The sequence below is a fragment of the Protopterus annectens genome, chromosome 1.part1 (assembly GCF_019279795.1).
Source record: "Protopterus annectens isolate FY-2018-M chromosome 1.part1, PAN1.0, whole genome shotgun sequence".
Classification (NCBI taxonomy): domain Eukaryota; kingdom Metazoa; phylum Chordata; order Ceratodontiformes; family Protopteridae; genus Protopterus; species Protopterus annectens.
In genome coordinates, this window is record NC_056726.1 from 386,304,302 (window position 1) to 386,323,071 (window position 18,770).

Here is an 18,770-nt window from a genome sequence, read left to right on the forward strand (position 1 = left end):
ATGACAATCAACTTGGTTCACCTGGTCAGAGATTAATGTCAAGACAAACTAGAACCACACAACCAATCAATAAGAATTTGTTGATTCCAAGTGCTAAAAGCAGCAAAGCAGTAACAGCCCAATTCTTAAGCGTTTGATCCAAAAGTCCTACTAAGACAAAACCAGTAAGCCTCTGAATCCATTAAAAGAAGGAGAGATAGTGAGGATGCAGACAGTGAAAGGATTTGATCAAACATGACTTGTGAAATGTTCATGTGAGGGACTGAGATCGTACATCACTGAGTCGCAAGGGATGGAATTTAGTTGGAATCGGAAAAGTTTACTACCAGTGTCTGAGCCAGTGTTACAGCATCTTGCCTGTAATAAAGATTCTAGCTCTCAGAGTCATTTGTCCAATGTTCCTGTTCCAGAGAACCTTTCATCATCTATTTCTGTTCTTGATAGTATCCCTGAAAATCCTGTAGAAGAACATTCCCCAGTGACTGCCCCTGTTGCTAAAGCCAGTTCTAATTATTACATTACAAGATCAGGTCGTATCTCAAGACCTAATCCTAAATACACAGGAACCTGGACATGATTGTTATTGCTTGTATATATCTGCATAATTTGCGTGCTCATCCAATTGTCATTTTCTTTGCAGGACAGATCAGTCAAAGAGGAAGGATGTAGATCAGAGTGTGTGTTGTACCTTTAAGAAAGGACAGTTGTGTACACTTAGCATAAATGTAGATGTCCGAGTGTATTAACTGTTGCAGTCATTACATTTGGATAATCTGCTGGCAGGTTGCCCTCAGTCAGCCTGAATTCCAAAGTCTTGGGTCCTGCGTCGGTTGCTGTCTCCTCTTCCATGACTTCAGGTCGTCAGGGGTATAAAACAAGCAGCCAACACCATTTTCTTTAGTTTTTGTTGCCCCAGATGTCAGGTGCCCCCAAAAAGGTAGCAAAAAAAAAAAAAATAAATAAAAAAATAAATAAGTATATATATATATATATATATATATATATATATATATATATATATATAAACTACATATACATGCAACAATACAAACATTACCTTCATCTACAAGCAAATACCCCGCATAGGTTGTAGAAGATAGTGAAGGAAAGAGAAACTCCAGAGTAAAAGGGGGTTGGGGGGCTGGTAACTTGGACTGCAACAGTGAACACACTCGAACATCTACATTTATGGCAATTGTACACAACTGCACTATGTTCTTCATGTTTCACTGTTGCAGTCATTACATTTGGGTAGAATCCCAAAGCTATGGATGGGAGGCTGGAGCTAAACAGCATTAGGGCGGCTATAAGGCCCTGCAGAACTGCAGTGGCAAAGCCTACCCTGGACTTAGAGTAGAGATGCAAATGATAATGCTTTGTAAAAGTGTGAACAGAACTCCAAGTAGCAGCCTCTAGAATGTCTTTGGTTGGTACTCCTCTGAGAAAGGCTGCTGATGTTGATGCAGCTCTGGTGGAATGAGACCTAATGCCCTTGGGCACAGGTTTGCCATGGTGTAAGTAGCAGAAACAGATGCAGTGGCTTATCCACTTTGAAATAGTCTGCTTTGAAATAGCCTTTCCTTCTGATCCTGCAGCATATGTCACTAGTAACTGCTCAGTTTTTCTTAGAGTTTTAGTCCTGCTCAAGTAGAATCTTAGCTGTCTGTGTACATCCAGTGAATGCAGAATACTCTCCCCCTTGTTCTGCGGATTTGGATAAAAGGTTGGCAGATGAATAGTTTGGTTAAGAGCCACACTGGAAATCACCTTAGACATAAATGAAGGATTGGTCCTCAGGGACACCCTGTCTGGGTAAAAAATGATAAAAGGCTCTACAGCCATGAGGGCCTGCAGCTCTGAGACTCTTCTTGATGAAGTAATTGCCAGGAGCAGAGCTGTTTTCCATGATAAGAACTTTAGGTCTGCAGTAGCAGCTGGTTCAAATGGAGGCAGGGTGAGCTTTTCCAACACATAATTGAGGTCCCATGCAGGAACTGGTGATCTTCTGGGAGGCCTTAAATTTTTGGCCCCTCTAAGATATAGCTTTAGTAAAGGATGAGAAAAGATTGGTGGTTCTGTGTTGTAATGAGCCGAGATGGCAGAGGCATGGATTTTTATTGATGAAAAAGATAGGCCTTTGTCAAGCATCTCAGTCAAGTATTGTAAAATCTGAGGAATATTTGGCTCTGCTGTATCAGTTCCTTATGCTTGGTTCCAAGCACAGAATCTCTTCCATTTATCAGCATAAGATTTTCTAGTACTAGGCCTTCTGGCTTCCAAAATGACATCCATCACAGCTTTACTGAGAGGTGTTGTTTGAATAATTACATGATCAGCCATGCTGCCAGGTTTAGTGTTTGGAGCTGATTATGCAGGATTTGATTGTTTTGCTGTGACAATAAGTGAGGTATTTGAGGTAAGTACCAAGCTGGGAATTGAGACATGTTCCTTAGGATTGGGTACCAGTATTGGTGGGGCCAGTCTGGGGCAATTAGTATCATCTTTGGTTTCTCCTGTCTGACTTTTAGTAGTACCTTGGGAAGAAGAGGCAGGGGAGGAAAAGCATAAACTGCTAGGTTTTTCCAACTGAAGGATAGGGCGTCCACTTTCCATGCTTGTCTGTGATAAGTCCTTGTGCAGAATTTTTTCAGTTGATAATTTTGAGGAGAGGCAAATAGGTCTATGTTCAGTCTCCCCCATTTCTTTATTATCATGCTGAAGACTTGTTGATCTAGTTTCCACTCCTGAAGTTCCATAAGGTTTCTGCTTAAATCGTCTGCCAGAGTATTTTGCTTTCCTGGCAGGAATTGAGCTTGAAGATGCACTTGGTAAGTCAAGGCTGTGTCCCACATGGCCATGGATAGTCTGCAAAGGGGGTATGAGTGCATGCCCCCCTGCTTGTTTATATACTACATCACCGTGGTGTTGTCTGTCTTTATCAGTAGCTCTCCTGGATGAAGTAAGTCCTTGAAAGCTGTCAGGGCATTTTGAACAGCTAACATCTCTTTTTGATTGATATGCAGATGCATTTGTTTTGGGGTCCATATGCCCTGAATGCATCTTCCCACCAGGTGGGCCCCCCATGCATACTCTGATGCGTCTGTTTTTAAGGTTTGTCTGGCAGGGGGTAGAATGAAAGCCCGTCCCATGTTCTGGTGACATGCCTTTGCCCACCATAGAAACTCCTGTTGTAGGTAGAGAATGAGAGGAATCATTGCTTCCAGACTGTGACAATGTTGACTCTATTAACTTTTTAGGTACCATTGTAGTTTCCTCATATGCAGTCTTGCATACGGAATCAGTAGGATGCAGGATGCCATGAATCCCAAAGCCTGCAGAGTTTGTCTTGTAGATAACTGGGTTTTTGTTGCCATCGGTTTGAAGTAAGTAGTCAGTTGCCTTCGTTTGTCTGGCATGAGGAAAGCCATCTGGGCAGTTGTATTCAAGCTTGCACCCAGGAATGTTATCTTTTGAGAGGGTACCAGTTGTGATTTATTTTTGCTTATTGTGTACCCTAGGCATGTTAGAAGCCTTTTCACAAACACCAGGTGCTGAAGAAGAATGTCCTTGTTCTCTGCTTGAATGAGACAAGTAAGGATAAATTTGTATACTTTTTTGTCTGCAAAATGCAATTACTGGTGCCAGGTACTTTGTAAAGACCCTGGGCACATTAGATAAGCTAAAGGGCAGCACAGAGAATTGGTAATGCATAGAGCCAGCCTTGAAATGAAGGTATCTTCTGCACATTTCCCTTATTGGGATATGCAGGTATGCCTCTTTTAAATCTAATGTCACCAGCCAAGTGTTCTTGCCCAGCATGGGCAGAAGCTGCTGTAAAGTTAGCATTTTGAATTTTGGAATGTCCAGGTATGTGTTCAAAATTGATAAGTCCAGTATTGGGCACCAGGCCTTGTCTTTTCTGGGTACCAAGAACAGTCTTGAATAAAAACCTTGTCCTTTTTCCTGTTCTGGTACTAGCTGAATAGCCCCCATATCCATGAGGGACGTAACCTGTTTCTGTGCCTCTGCCCATTGATTTTTTGGGAGATCCGGCCAACCGTTTGCCATTGGCAGAGTATGGAAGTGGAATCTGTATCCCTGCGATACTATGTTTAGCACCCACTTGCCCTGGGTTATTAACTGCTAATTTTGAGCAAAAAGTGCTAATTTTCCCCCTAAGGGTGCTGCCAAATGGTAAGTGCTTGGTGATGGCAGAGGGAAGTCACTGAGACTGTTTTCTGTAGGGTTGCGCTTTATCTCCTCCAGATTTATAGGTAGAAGCATCCCATTGCTTTGATCTTGTGCCTGCTATCTAGAACCTCTAGGGCGTCTGGATTTGCCCCTTTGAGCTCTGTTGGACACAGGAAAGGACCAATTTTTTTGTAGGCCAGTGTCTACTGAATCTTGGTGGCTGCACTTATAAGAAGTCTTTTACAGTTTTCATGGACTTAGCTTTGTCTTCCATTTTCTTTAAAACCTCTTCTGCCTTAATACCTAACAGAGTATCATGCTGTAAAGGTGCATCCAGTAATTTAGCTTTAACACGATCAGGCAAATTTTGCTCTTTTAGCCAGGCATGTCTCCTAATCACAGATCCAGTAACTGCAGCCCTGCAGGAGGCCTCTAAGGAATCAAAACCACATTGCAAAGTATGCTTTCCAACTTGTTCTGCTGCATGCAATAATTCCTGCAATTCTTTATTTTCTGCACATTCAGAAATCAACATCATTTTCTGTTTCAGCAATCCCATAACATGTTGTTGATACTTGAGCATACGAAACTGGCAGTTTAAGGCCCTAATTGCCAAGGTTGCAGATGTATAAACCTTCTTTCCCCATCTATACAGTGCCCTTGAATCTCTGTCAGAGGGGGTAGGATTTTTTGCTGTTGAGGCCTTAACCCCCTTTAGACCCTGTGAAATAGTTTCAGGGTCCACAGCAGGGTTTCTAAATAAAAATTTTTGTGAATCAGGGACCCTGTAATATCTGTCAGGCTTGCTGGGAGCCAGAGGTAAGGAGTCTGGAGTCAAGCTTGACTCCGAAAACACATCATCCACAATGTCTAAAACAGGAGGTATGGCTAAAGGCCTATGCTGAGGGAGAAGAAGGAAATCTCTTAGCCTCTTTTTTGATTCTGAGAAATCTTGACTCTCCCAGTGAAAATGGTCCCTCAAAGTGTGCAAGGTTTCTCCAAATGAATAATCCTCAGGAGGTGATGCAGATGGGATAGATTCCTCTGCATCAGAATCCTCATAGGGAGGTATAGATAATTCCTGGTCAGAAGAGGAATCAGAGGAAATAAAAACCTGATCTGAAGATTCATAATCAGCGTCTTGCCTAGGCCTCTTATCAGGAGGGGGTTGGGAACCCCTGATCAAGGTAATTAGGTCTTCAGCCATTTTGATCATCTGTTTTTTGGGCATAGAGGCCTGTGCACGTGGCTCATGCATCATTTTTTTAGCTTTAGAAGTTGCATTTGTCTTTGATTTTGAAGCTGGCGTCGGTTTTATATAAAAATGTTGAGGCCTGAATACACCCTCAGAAGCTGGTGCCTGCTTAGCGGCTCCAGATCCATCTGAGGGAGAGACATCTGTGGGTACAATACTTTGAGAATCTCGTGGCGTGCCGGACTCCACATGGGTCTCGGTAGGGGCCTGTGACTCGAAAGTAGCGGGTCTCAGGGGCTGCGAAAGCACCTCACTGAGTACCAGCGACTGGCTTAAGAGAAGCTTTGTCATTGGTTTTGGACCTCGATGGTCTGTCTCTGTCCTTTTCTTTGCATTTTTTGTGTACTCCAGTAGTCAGATTGCTATCCGATGACATTTCAGGGTAGTTAAATCTGTTTCCAAAATATTTTGAGGCAAAAATATACCGACTCTTAATAGTGCGTTGGTTAAATCTAGCACAAAACCGACAGCCAGGCACATTGTGATCAGGGCCTAGGCAAGGAATACAGTATAAATGAAAATCCTTACGAGGTATTTGCTTCCCACAAGTACTACAATTATTTACTTTTTCTGACATCAGTATGGAGCAAGAAAAAAGTTTCCCCAATGGGGTACTTAGCTTTAGTGAAGACTGTGGTTCTGAAACTCGAACTCAAAACTTTCAGGAGTCAGCCGACCGGCACTTGTGAACTGCTTCTGCTTTGGGCACTGCGCGGCATGAAAGACTGAAGAAAATGGCGTTGGCTGCTTATTTTATACCCCTGATGACCTGACGTCAGGGAAGGGGTGACAGCAGGTGACGCAGGACCCAAGACTTTGGAATTCAGGCCGACTGAGGACAACCTGCCAGCAGATTACCCAAATGTAATGACTGCAACAGTGGAACATGAAGAACATTTATTCCAGTCCATGGGCATGTGCATATAAGTACTGAGCATGTGCAAGCTAGAGTGCCATTTTGAGTGAGCAGCCAGAGTAAAAGCATGTATGTGTGTAGCAGTCAGTCAGTTAACTGATTTAAGTTTAATGTTCTATCATCTATCCTGATGTGTTTGTGTGTAATAAACTACTTAAATGAACACCAAAGCCTCATTGTTTTATTTGAATGCACAAGACAAGCGACAGTAGTATCAAGGTATTCCATAAAATCTTTTAACTTCTCCTTGGTCCCCTTCCATAAGATGCTGGTAGAATTCAACTTCAAGGTAGAGGAAATAGTTTTTAAGGATAAGCTCATTAAATTCTACTACTAATCTGATATCATTGGTAGACAAAAACTTGTTTCTAACCACAGTCTTCTTAAACCAGTCCAAATGCTGAACATGATGTGTGACAGAAAAAAGTCAATAACATTGATGACTACAAATATCAAGTCTTCTGTGTATACATTGTTTCCAAGTTTGTCAAGGAAATCCCATGAGCCTGTGACATATATGAGTAGTGTTGGTAGGATGGTTTAACTTTTCTGTTTACATAAGTGGCCAGTGATTAAGATTTGGATCTGCAGCTATAACTGGCCTAAGAGAAAGGCCAGTAATGTTCTTATGGGTCTTTGGTTTTCCAAAACTAGTCAGAATTTTGTGGTGTTCTACATTCAAAAAGTCATATATTGGTACAGTAAACTCTCAGTCAACTGTAACTCAAGCAACAATTACTCTCAGGCAACCAGGAAAAAAAAAATCAAAGAAATACAATACAATTTTCATGTGTTGCACTTTTGCCCATCCCGAAGAAACATACTTTATGTTTTTAGAGTTTTAGAGTTTTAAAAAAGAAAACAGGAATAAAGTCCCTCTCTCCCCAACCTAAGAACAAGGCAAACCAAACAAAATAGTATAGGGTACAGTATCAGTCAGGGCTATTTTAATAGTAACTCTCAAGCAACCAGAAACTACAGCTATCCAGCATCTACCAATCCTCTTGGGTGCTGGTTAACTGAGAGTTTACAGTACTGTAATTCCTCCTGGTATAGATAGTCAGGAAAAATAAGTCATTGTTCTTATATGCAATAGTAATTCCATTGCAGATGACTGGGGAGCATTGGTCTGAGCTAGAAAGTATATTGAACATCCAATTGTTATAGCCCACAGAACCCATAATTACCTCTCCCACACCTGTGTCAGGTTTCATCAGTGGTAGAAATCTGTCATTGGCCTGTTCATTTACCAGTTCCCTTTCTTGTTTGTTGAGATTATCACATCCGTGAGTTTGTGGGCCTCATAGCTTTCACATAAGTTGTTTTCACGCATTTCGTTTCATACAAGCTAATCACCAGGTGAAATGGCAGGTTGGAAATACTTTTTTGTTTTTTCCCAGTAAATGGTCCAAGTTATACTTAAATAGGTTTAGAAAAGGCAGTGTATATATGAACATTATTATGACATTGGGAAGGTTAAGTGTACCAATGCCCTGCCTAGGCATATACAAGAAAATGACGGCCATAAATTTGGATTTGCTATTTTAGAACAGGTAAAAAATGGTCCAAGGGATGGTCCTTGGAAAACACTATTAGAAAATAGAGAATATTGGTGGCAGATTTATTTAAATTCCACCATAGTACCTGGCATTAATGATGTAGTAGCTTTGTCTAGTGTTTTAAATCTCTAAAGATTTTATAGATAATATGTAGTAGCATTATTGTATTAAATTATATATCGGGGGGATTACATGTTTTATATCTGTTTTATATGTATTTTATGTATTTATATTTATGTAGTATATATATTTTAGAAGTTTAAGTGCCATGTTTTAGACCTATGATATGGTTATTTTAGCTTGAAGACAGTAATTGAATTACTGATTGATTGATGCTATAGGTGTATTTAATGAGTGTTTTTACTGTGATTACTTTATCTGAAGATGGTTGGAAGGTCTAACCGAAAGTGCTTACCATATTAAAGTCCATTGGTGTATTGTCCTGGTACGTTTTTCTTGATTGTTTGCTGCATTTTTGGTATTATAGGTTTAGAAAAAGACTTTGTTTCACATGGATGTTCCCGAGAAAGGGAATACTATGAGATACAGAGCTGTCTGTCCAACATGTCCTAGTTATGTTGCAAACAAAATTTGGGACTTTAGATCTAGTAGTTCTAATGCTGTTTGTTTTACAGATGTGCAAAAAATTCATCAGAGCTGGATCCAGGGATACCTTGTATGCTCGACATAGCTCACCTCTTAGTAGGCTGTAGGAGACCAAGGACAGGCTTTAAGGTGATCCTCATAGGACATTGTGCTTATGCCCTGTATTCTTTTTGTAAGGAACCTTTGCGAATGTTCCAGTTGCAGCATGTGCTTGGTCAGGTGCATACAAAAGGAGGCGTTATTCTCAATGATGGGTCTGATGATGGCCGAGTATAGTGGTACAAAGACTTCCCTGGACATAGATGCCATGCATTTACATACAAAAGCCAGGATACTGTCTACATGTGTTCCCAGATCCTTAACTAGTGGATCAAATCTAAGGTGTGTTTTATTAATGATATAGTTTCCTGGGGAGGCTGACTTCCCAAAAGGTACTTTAATACTTTTGTTTGCTTTGAGTTTTAAACTATGGCTTTGGCACCAGTTATTTGTCTGTATTAGACCCTATTGTAAGATGTTAGTGTCTTTGGGGGATTCTATGAGTGCTCCCATTTTGCAATCATCTGCAGCCTTGGTCAGCCAGAGGGCCTTTGACATTAGCCTTGACGTCTGAGAAGTAGTTGTCAAAAGGAGAAGTACCAGCACAGAGCCCTGAGGGAACTCCATTGGTGATTGGCCTCTTTGAGGAGGTGGTCTCATCAATCCTAACTTCCTGGATCCTATCTTTGAGCCAGCTGACTATCCAGCATGTTATATAGGGGCATATGCCTAATTCCATAAGTTTGTTAACAATGCCAGAGTGGAGAATTGTGTCAATTGCCTTAGCCAGTTCAAGGTAGGCAGTATGCACTGTCTTACCCTCATCCATTGCCTTGGTGACCTTTTCAAAGAAGTCCACCGGGATCAGTAGGCATGACCTTCCTTTGACAAAGCCAAACTGGGATGGATCCAGTGTCTGAAGGTTTCCTATGTCTTTGCCGTTCATTTCCATGATAATTCTTTCCATGACTTTGCATATAAGACTAGTCAGACTGATGGGTCTGTAGTTTCCAGGATTTGTTGATGGTCCACCTTTATGAATAAACATGACTCTCCATTCTTGTGGCATGAATCCTGTTTTAAGACTATAGTAAATAGTAACTCCAGTGAGCCTGTCAGGCTATTTAGGAGGCATCCTGGGATATTATTGGGGCCCATTTTGGCTGTGTTCCTGGCATTAGCAAGCGCATTCAGGGCATACTCTCTCTTTATTGTTGGAAGGGTTATGTCTGAAGGTATTTCTTGAGAGGTGGCTGGGGGTGAGTGGGGGGTAAAGTTGGAACTGAATTTGTGCCAGCAGAGTTGATCTATCATCCAGCTTAGTGAATGTGGCACTATTAACCACCAGTTCAGCACACTGCTGTGTGGTGCCTTTGAGGTTTCTGCTGAAGAAGGCCTTATGGTTGTCTTTTGCCAAGGAGGCTATCTTGACCTCAAAATTGGATTTATTGGACGTAATTAACCCTCTTAGCTGCCTGTTAATTTTGATGAGACTTCTTATCTTTATTGCTGTTATATTTCCTGATTTTAGCTATTATTTTTTCCTTTTGTTATATAACCTGTTTAATCTGAGATGCCACCAGGGTGGTTTGTTTTAGGAGTTAGTTTTAGGCTTACCTCTGGTAGGTACAGCAGCCTCTATGCAGCCATCGTTGCAGTGAACAATTCTGCATAGGTCTGGATTTGGAAGGGCACTGAATTTTGACAAACTATCACTTAATGAAAGGTAGCTTGCCTTGGAATAGTTCCTAACTGTTACTTGGTTTGCTGGGAAAACCAAGTGGATTTGATTTTGAAGGAGACAGTGTTATAGTCAGACCTTACAAAGGAGGATGTGATATTGGGGATGGTGTAGCATTCTTCCATATTTGTGAGTACAAGGTCCAATATATTGGAACTTCTAGTGGGTATATGCACTAACTCATTAAGGGTGTTTGTATTTACAAAGTCCAGGAATTCTGTGCCTGCAGATTTGGGGCCATGTAGGATTCCCAGTCTATAGAAGTGTAATTAAAGTCTCCCCATAAGTAAGGTGCTAGGTTGGATGGTGAGCATCTTCATTAGGTTTAAGTATGCACTATGAGTTTCATGGGATATAGAGGGTGACCTATAGCTAGATAGGATATAGTACGGGATTTTATCAATGGTGACATCCACCTTTAGGCCTTGTTTGTGCAGTTACTGGTCTAAAAAGTGTAGAAGGCACTGAAACCTTGCACTACCAGAGTAGTCTCTGTAGCTTTAAGCCACGTCTTGGTAACTGCATAGATTTCTATATTGCCTAGGGTGAGGAGGGCTTGGAGAGAGTTTAGCTTTTTGTTTAGGCTCCAGGAATTGAGCAGTAACACACTGAGGTTCAGTTCAGTTAGTTTTGCTATGTCTGTAGGTTTGTCAATTTGGCATTGCCTAAAAACAGGCTGTAAGGTGAAGGATAAAGATTTAACCAGTATTCAAAGCCTAGAGGGGACAGGTGCAGACCATCCCTGGCAAAGCAACATAGTTTGTTAACCATGTCTTCCCATGATGACAAATACTGGGTCCCCTTAGAACAACACCAGAAACTTGGCCAATTGTTAAAATCAATCAGCTTTTGTTGGTATTGTGGAATCTTTCTTGGTGAAGGTAATATTCTGCTCAATGCTAAGTTAATACCAGCCTGAGACACATAGTCAGAGTGATCTATAATGTCTCTCTTCATATAGTCTAGGGAGATACGTCTCAGGTCATTTATACCTACACAGACTATGATTGAGTCATACAGGTGCAGTGTCCTGAGTGCATGTGTAATTTGGCAGATCCTGGCTCTAGATAGGCAACTAACCATTATCTTCACCTTGTTTAGCCTGACTAGAGGGTCATCATTATATCTTACAATGGAATCATCTATGATGAGAGTCATGGGAAGTGTGTTTAGGGTTATGAAATCATCTATGATGAGAGTCCTAGGAAGTGTGTTTAGGGTTATGGAATCATCTATGATGAGAGTCCTGGGAAGTGTGTTTAGGGTTCCACTGAATGAGACTGTATGTGTATTGTTAGGTGTTGCTTTTGTTGAGTGCTTTTGGGTTTGCTGAGGATAATCTTTGCTGATGGGATTTCTAGGAGATCTTTTTTGTTTAGGAAGATTGCATTTAACTGCTCAGCTGTTGGTCTATGTGTGTGTATTGTGTGCTATGTGTGGGGAGTGCTGTGTGTGTGGTTTTCACAATTTGATATGTGCTTCTGTGTGAAAGTTTAGTCGCCAGTGACATTGTGTATGTACACCTCTTGTATGCTGTATTCATTACTTTAAGGATCAAGTGATTATCAGTAAACATGTGACAATTTCTACATTGTCTCCGGATACCCATACAGACTGACTGCAGGGAAATTAGGAAATTGCATTTATACTGTCCGGTCCCCTAATTGGTAAGCTACAAGGATGTGGCATACAGGAGTTGACTGAAGGATATTAAGGGTGCTTTTTTGGGAGGGGGTTGGAGGCAGATTTGGCTATAAAATACTAAATTTAACAGTATTGCCAATCAGTGCGCCACCAGCTGTTCTAAGCTTGTCACTGTGCAAAGTCTTCTTCTTCTGGCTTTTCCCAGTCAGGGGTCGCCACAGAGGATCACTGTCCACTCATGATTGGCAGTGGAGTTTTACAGTGTCAAGCTGCCAGCCCAGCACCCAACCTTCCACAGAAGGCACACACAAGCACACACTCATGTCTAGGGCCAATTTAGTGTTTCCAATCCACTTACAGCATGTCTTTGGGATGTGGGAGGAAACCAGAGCACCCAGAGGCAACCCACACAACCACAGGGAGGGCATGCAGACTCCACACAGAAGGCACGCCAGCCGAGGATTGAACCAGAGAACCTCTTGCTGTGAGGTGGCAATGCTAACCGCTGTACCACCATGGCCGCAAAGTATTTGCTCTATATTAACTGCTTTATAGGGTACCACTTTATGGGCAATTCTTAAGGGAAAATGTATTTCTAGATGTTTGCATCAGTACAGGGCACAGGCATGGCATGCAGATCCATGCAAATGTGCCAGATTTACACCAGCATTGGAAATGGAGAAAACTGATTACTGAGCCCTTGGCTCAGAGCCATGTTGTGTGCTTCCCAGATCAGATAGCCCAGACAAACACCTACTGCCACTGGATGAATAATCCCAGTCCTCCTAATATAAAAGCACAGTAAAAGAGTGTCCGAAGTGAAATGCTAGCATAACAAACTTAAATTTAAGGCAAAGCCATAACTATTTCAAGAAATCAACAGTTGTGTATTTTAAACAACTTATAAAAGTGTTATTATTCAATAAAAGCACTTTGCTTTGTAGAACTGAGCCAAGAGACACTCAATTCTGCAGAATTTATAAAGGCATTAAAAACAAGGTAATCTTATTAATAAGCCAACCGCCAATAAAATGATTACCTGCAGGAGCCTCTAGTATGTTTCCCCAACCTATACTGACCAGGCTTCCACCCTGTGCCCCTAGATGAAAAATCCTCACTCCTCATGATGAGAAAAACACAAAAAATCTTGCTAAAGTGTAAAAATACACTAATTTATCCAACAGCTAGCTAGCTAATGAATTCAGGACAAATAAATCAGTAGAGCAGGCAATGAGTGGCAAAATGCACTTGTTTTTAAAATAAGCACAAGGAAAGGCAAATAAATAATTCAGGATATCAACAGCAGTGCAGAAAGGGAGGTGCTTATAAAGCTCACTTCACAGTAAGGGCAGGCAGCTTAAAAATCAAGTTTAAAAAGCAAATGACAGAATGGTTGGTTGGGTGGGAATAATAAATGGCAGGGGGTCAGGGGTGTAGTCAATTTTTTTCAGTTTATATTCTGAGGTTCCACAGTGCTGCCCCCATATTCCACACTGCCCCTGCAACTCTGTTGGTTTGCCCCAAATTATGTCTATCTCCAAACCACTATATGATCACAGAATACAAAAACAGTCTGGGCTTATTTACTGTCCCACAAAACCATACAGTCATTGTAGCTTCCTTTTTTTTGTAACACTGCTACATTCAATGAGTACTGTACTTTGACAAGGGCATGGACCACAACAGCTGGTTCCAAAGATGCCCAAACACAAAACTTAACTAGTGTTTGCAAGTAGTGTTACACTGTAACAGACCCCATTGTCACATCAAGATAGCTGCTGTTGTGGAGGCCATGTACAGTAAAGCTCACATGCAGTACAGCTTGCAGACTTGTACTTTTCCTTTGATGAGTAGTTTGATTTGTCTGGTGCCCTGGTTTTGGTTTGGTTTGCTTAACAATGTTAACTTAAAACATTTACCACAGACAGCCCCTGCTAGTACAACTCCAAACACAAAATGCAAGCATACATTAAATATGCTACAACACTCGATCTTACCCGTTGTCTAGACCACACCTCAAACCTAGAGGTATATTAGTTGCTATTCAGGTACTAGACTGTGTTATAATCAGTGCCACACCTAAGATTTTAGAAGGTATAATGAATGACTAACAATTGAAAGTGCTGCTGTACAAATTATGGTAAATCCAATGTTGGGATTCTGGGAATAAGAAATAGCAGTCTGCAACATTACCTGTAAGCATAGCATAAAGCCAGCCATTCAATGAATAAATCTGCCTATAAAAGCAAAATAAACTGGATGAAGTTGACAGAGATGGCATAAATACAATGCTAAGTAAAACCTTTTAATGGCTGGGTATACTTAAGCTATTCCTTAAATGACTTCCGCAAAAAGAGAGAGATGCAGGATGGATATAAGATGCTGTCCTATGTTTTATGCCTTTGGAGCAAAATGAAAAAGAGAAAAATATGACATTGGTTTACAGTAGACCATCTGACTATAGTCTGTGAGTATGTTACCCCATCATATAACCTGAAAAATCTAACCATTTATCAGTCAGTCTGGGCCTAATCAGGACCTTGTCTTCTAAATTCAGCTGGAAATATCAAAAAGCTTCAGTAATGATAGTCATGGAAAAAAGACATTGAGAAGAAGGTACAAGTGGTCCCTTTAAAGCTTCCAAATAATTTTACTTTTAGGAAACTAAATAAGGATCTGCTCCCAGTCATTTTAAAAAAGACACAGTTTCCAGTTTCAGTAAATTAATTCTAATTAAATAGAAACACCAAAGCAATTATTGCATCTCGCATGTAAACTGGTCTGGTTTTCTATACACTTCTTAGAATGGACAATTTATGTGCTTTGGAAAGGCTGGGATTGTAAGGGTCTATATTAGGTCACTAAAATGCAATTCTGGTGAACACCTATCTATCGACACCTAATCAGCGAAGCGATTCACTGAATTTAATAAGGGCAAAGATGTAGTTGGCCAACAACAGAACTTTGCCCTTTTCTACACAGCAGTGCAATCTGGGAGTTGGTATATATAGTTGGGGGGGGGGGGGTTTCGATTCCACATAGATGTTGGTATGTTGTGCTGTGTGCAAGTATTTCCTTGCACTTAATAAATTCAGCTTCCTGGATTGCAAAACCACCTCATTTGCAATCCAGGAAGCTTGCAATAGTCTGTGCAAGACTAGTGCAATCTGCAGAAATGTACTCGGTTAGTAACCGAGTACATTTCTGCAAATTCCAAAACGGAGCTATGACAGCTCCAAATAAAGGCTGCATATCATTGAGGAAGCACACCAATGGCCAAGTATAAGGCCATTGGCATTACAAACTGTTTAAAAAATGAAAAAATCAACTTCTATTTTTTTTTTCTCGCCAATTACAGATGTTTAAGCATAGGGCAGCGACGCGCAAACGGGATCAGGAGGGAAATAAGAAAATAAACTTAAAATGAGCATTTTAACTAAAATCAGTATTCTGCCATGCAAGTCAATGGCAGACAGAAGACAACCGGGCCAGTGAGTAGTGGTTGCTAAGGGGGGAGGCTCAGTGCGACACATGTAACTATGCATTAGCAGGCAATCCTATGCAAATGAGGGAAAGGTTAGTGAATCCAAGTTATCCCCAGGGTGTGAGGCAGGTCCCAAGAGTGTAAGAGTAGAAATAGCTGGGTGCAAGACTAGGATATAGGTGACATCATGGGGGTTATCAGGCATACTGTAAGTGGATTGGAGCCCTGTAGCTTGGGACTGCCCCTAGCTTAGCACAGCTAAGCTAGAGGTGTGTCCAAACTGCCTAGCACTCTTTACAAAGTGTAAGCTGGTGTGGGCACTGCAGACCAGGTCTTACAGGAAGAAAAATTAAGTTAAACCAGGAAATAGCAGCTCTGTGCACATTTGAGCACTCCGTTTGTGCGGCGCACACAAGGGCTTAAACAGGGAGGCAATTGGAAGGGAAAACAGCAGTAGGAAGGTAATCAAGGAGAACTAGCTTAGCTGACAGGTGAAATGTATCAGAAACAGTCAATTACACAAGCAGCAGCCCAGCCCAGCACACCACTATAAACTATGCAAACACCTTTTCCCCTTGTTTTTCCCAAAACCTCTGCACCATTGGTGTATACATATGGGGAAGTTTTACAAAACAAAAGCAAGAGAAAAAAGGTTGGGGGCTGCTTTTGCTATCATAAACCAGCATGTGTAAGAGGCTGAGGGTGGTGAGGATGTGAATGCTGCTGAGCAACCCACAGTAAGGAGACGGAGAAGAGTGTTCAGACCCGGGGTAACCTACCAAGGGCTACATGAGCTGGAGATAGCGGAGTGCTAATGGGTGGACAGGGACCTCCTACAGCAAATTGTTGAGCTGTGCCATCCATGCCTCACACACAGAACTAACAGAGGGGAACCCATCCCAGTGGATACCAAGGTATGTGTAGGCCTAAGAATATTAGCTACAGGTACCTTCCAAAGGTCAACTGGGGATATGATGGGGATTTCGCAGGCATCAGCATCCAGGGTACTCCACCAGTTCTTGGATGCCATGTCAGCAGATGTCGGTGAGCACGTATATTTCCCCATCACCCGTGAGGTGTTGGCCAGCAATATGCATCTCTTGCACCAAATAGCAAAATACCCTGAGGTAGTGGGTGCAATAGACTGCATGTACATATGCATTAAAGCACCACCAGGTGAGCGGGGTAGGGTCTATATCAACTGCAAGAGCTTCCCCTCCATCAACTGCCATGTCATATGTGATGCCCAGGGCATAATTATGAATGTGTGTTCTGGCTGCCCTGGAAGCTACCACAATTCCCACATCTGGCATCTGACGCACATGTACCAGACATTTGCCAATGGGGACATCCCACATGGTCACCTAGTGGGGGATGCTGGATACGCACTGGAGCCATGGCTGATGACACCTATCAGAAATGCACACACACCCGAACAAGACCTCCATAATGAGGCACACGCACAAACATGAATCAGAATAGGGCATGTGTTTGGGATGCTCAAGTCTCAGTTCTGGTGCCTGGACACATCCGGTGGAGCCTTGCAGTACTCACCAACTACATGTACCCAAATTGTCCTTGTATGTGCTATGCTACACAATATGATCCTTGACAAACAGCTGCAGCAGGAACAGCATGGGGCAGGGCCACACATCCCCCCCACCAGTGCCAAGGCCTGCACAGGCAGAGAGTGGCTCGGAGGAGGAACAACCTGAGCCTGCCCCAGTAGGCAGAAGGAGGCATGCCCAGTATGCCCTGGCCTTGGCAAAGAGGCAATGCATAGCACATGCACTGACACAGTAGGGACCCAGGGAATGACACCTCTCTCTGACTCGCACATACAGTAAAAGGGATGCCAAACATGACACTACCTGTGCTCAACCCTGTATAGGGAGTGTACTATGTGCATCTGACATAGGCAGCCCTACAGCACCACCCTCAATACTGGGACACCCACAAGGTAAGTGGCTCACACATGCCAGTTGGGGGGGGGGCACATACCCAACAACAATCACAGCCAGCAGGATAGGTGTAGACAAACACAAACAAATGCTGTACTATGGCCTCTGAATGAGCCCTATGGGTAACCCCTCCCCCAGGCATACGCAGACAGACTACAGCAGGCCAAGCAGTTGGATGTAAGTTGTGAAGGCTAGGAAGTCAGAAACTGATATGTAGGTAGTTAAAGCTAAGATCTGTAGTACACTGGTATGCCTCTAGCCAGCATGATAGGTAAGTCCACATACTGAAATGGTGTACCCGACATACCAGTACAGTCCTAGCAAATGAGTAAACGTGTCAGGTGTGCCCCACCATCCTACTTACACTTATAGTAACAGTCAGGTGTGGCCCCCCCATGTAGAAATGTAGAAACAGTCAGGTGCCCCCCGCCATGATGCAGAAATGTAGCAACAGTCAATGGCAAATGACCGTTGTATACCCTGCAGACACAGCATGCTACCTTGTTGGTGTACAACACAAAGGTCAGTACCACAGTACAAACTATCTGGACTTGATCCACACATGCAATATAGATGGCCATACTGGGCATGCTCACACACTAGACAACTGAAGGCAATGTCAGTCAACAACATACTGAAAGATCATACTGGGCATGCTCATGCACTTAAACATAGGAAGGCCATGTCTGCAAACACCAGTGGACCAGACATATCTGGCAGTTGTAGTTCTTATTGCAGACACATGTCAGTATGCACCACTCCTGCCTTGCACACACAGTGGATGGGAATACAGACATATATGTAAGGATAACACACTATAATAAGCCAAAGGTAGATGGACATAGATGTGTAGAAGAGGGTGACCAAGACAAGGAGCCATCTGGGCCTGTCCCACCCAGCACACAACCAAAGGTCCCCAAACACATGAGGTGCAGGTGTCACTCACTGCAGATACTAGCCACCAGTATCTGTCAGCATGACAGACTATATAGTGCACGTGCCAGCTGTGCAACATGACTGTACAAGGAAGTAGTCACCTAGTAGCTGTATACACGTACCTGTGGCATATGACCCCGTGTGTGCCTGCATGTAGCATGACAACCCCTACTTGAATGGGTTATGGCCCATGCATACACCACCTTCCCCATAGCAGTATCATGACAAGCCTGTTGAGGTCATCCAATGTGAAATACACCTTTGGGAGAGCTGTAGCTCAGTAATCCCCATGGTGCATCTCATAACTGTGTACTGCTGTAGTGATAAACAAGTTACTTAGTAGTTTTAACCCCTGACTTGGCAACTGTGTGAGTGTGTGTTTGTGTGCATGTCTCTGTCTCTGACTGTGTAGAGAGAAAGGCTTTTCAGGCTACTCAC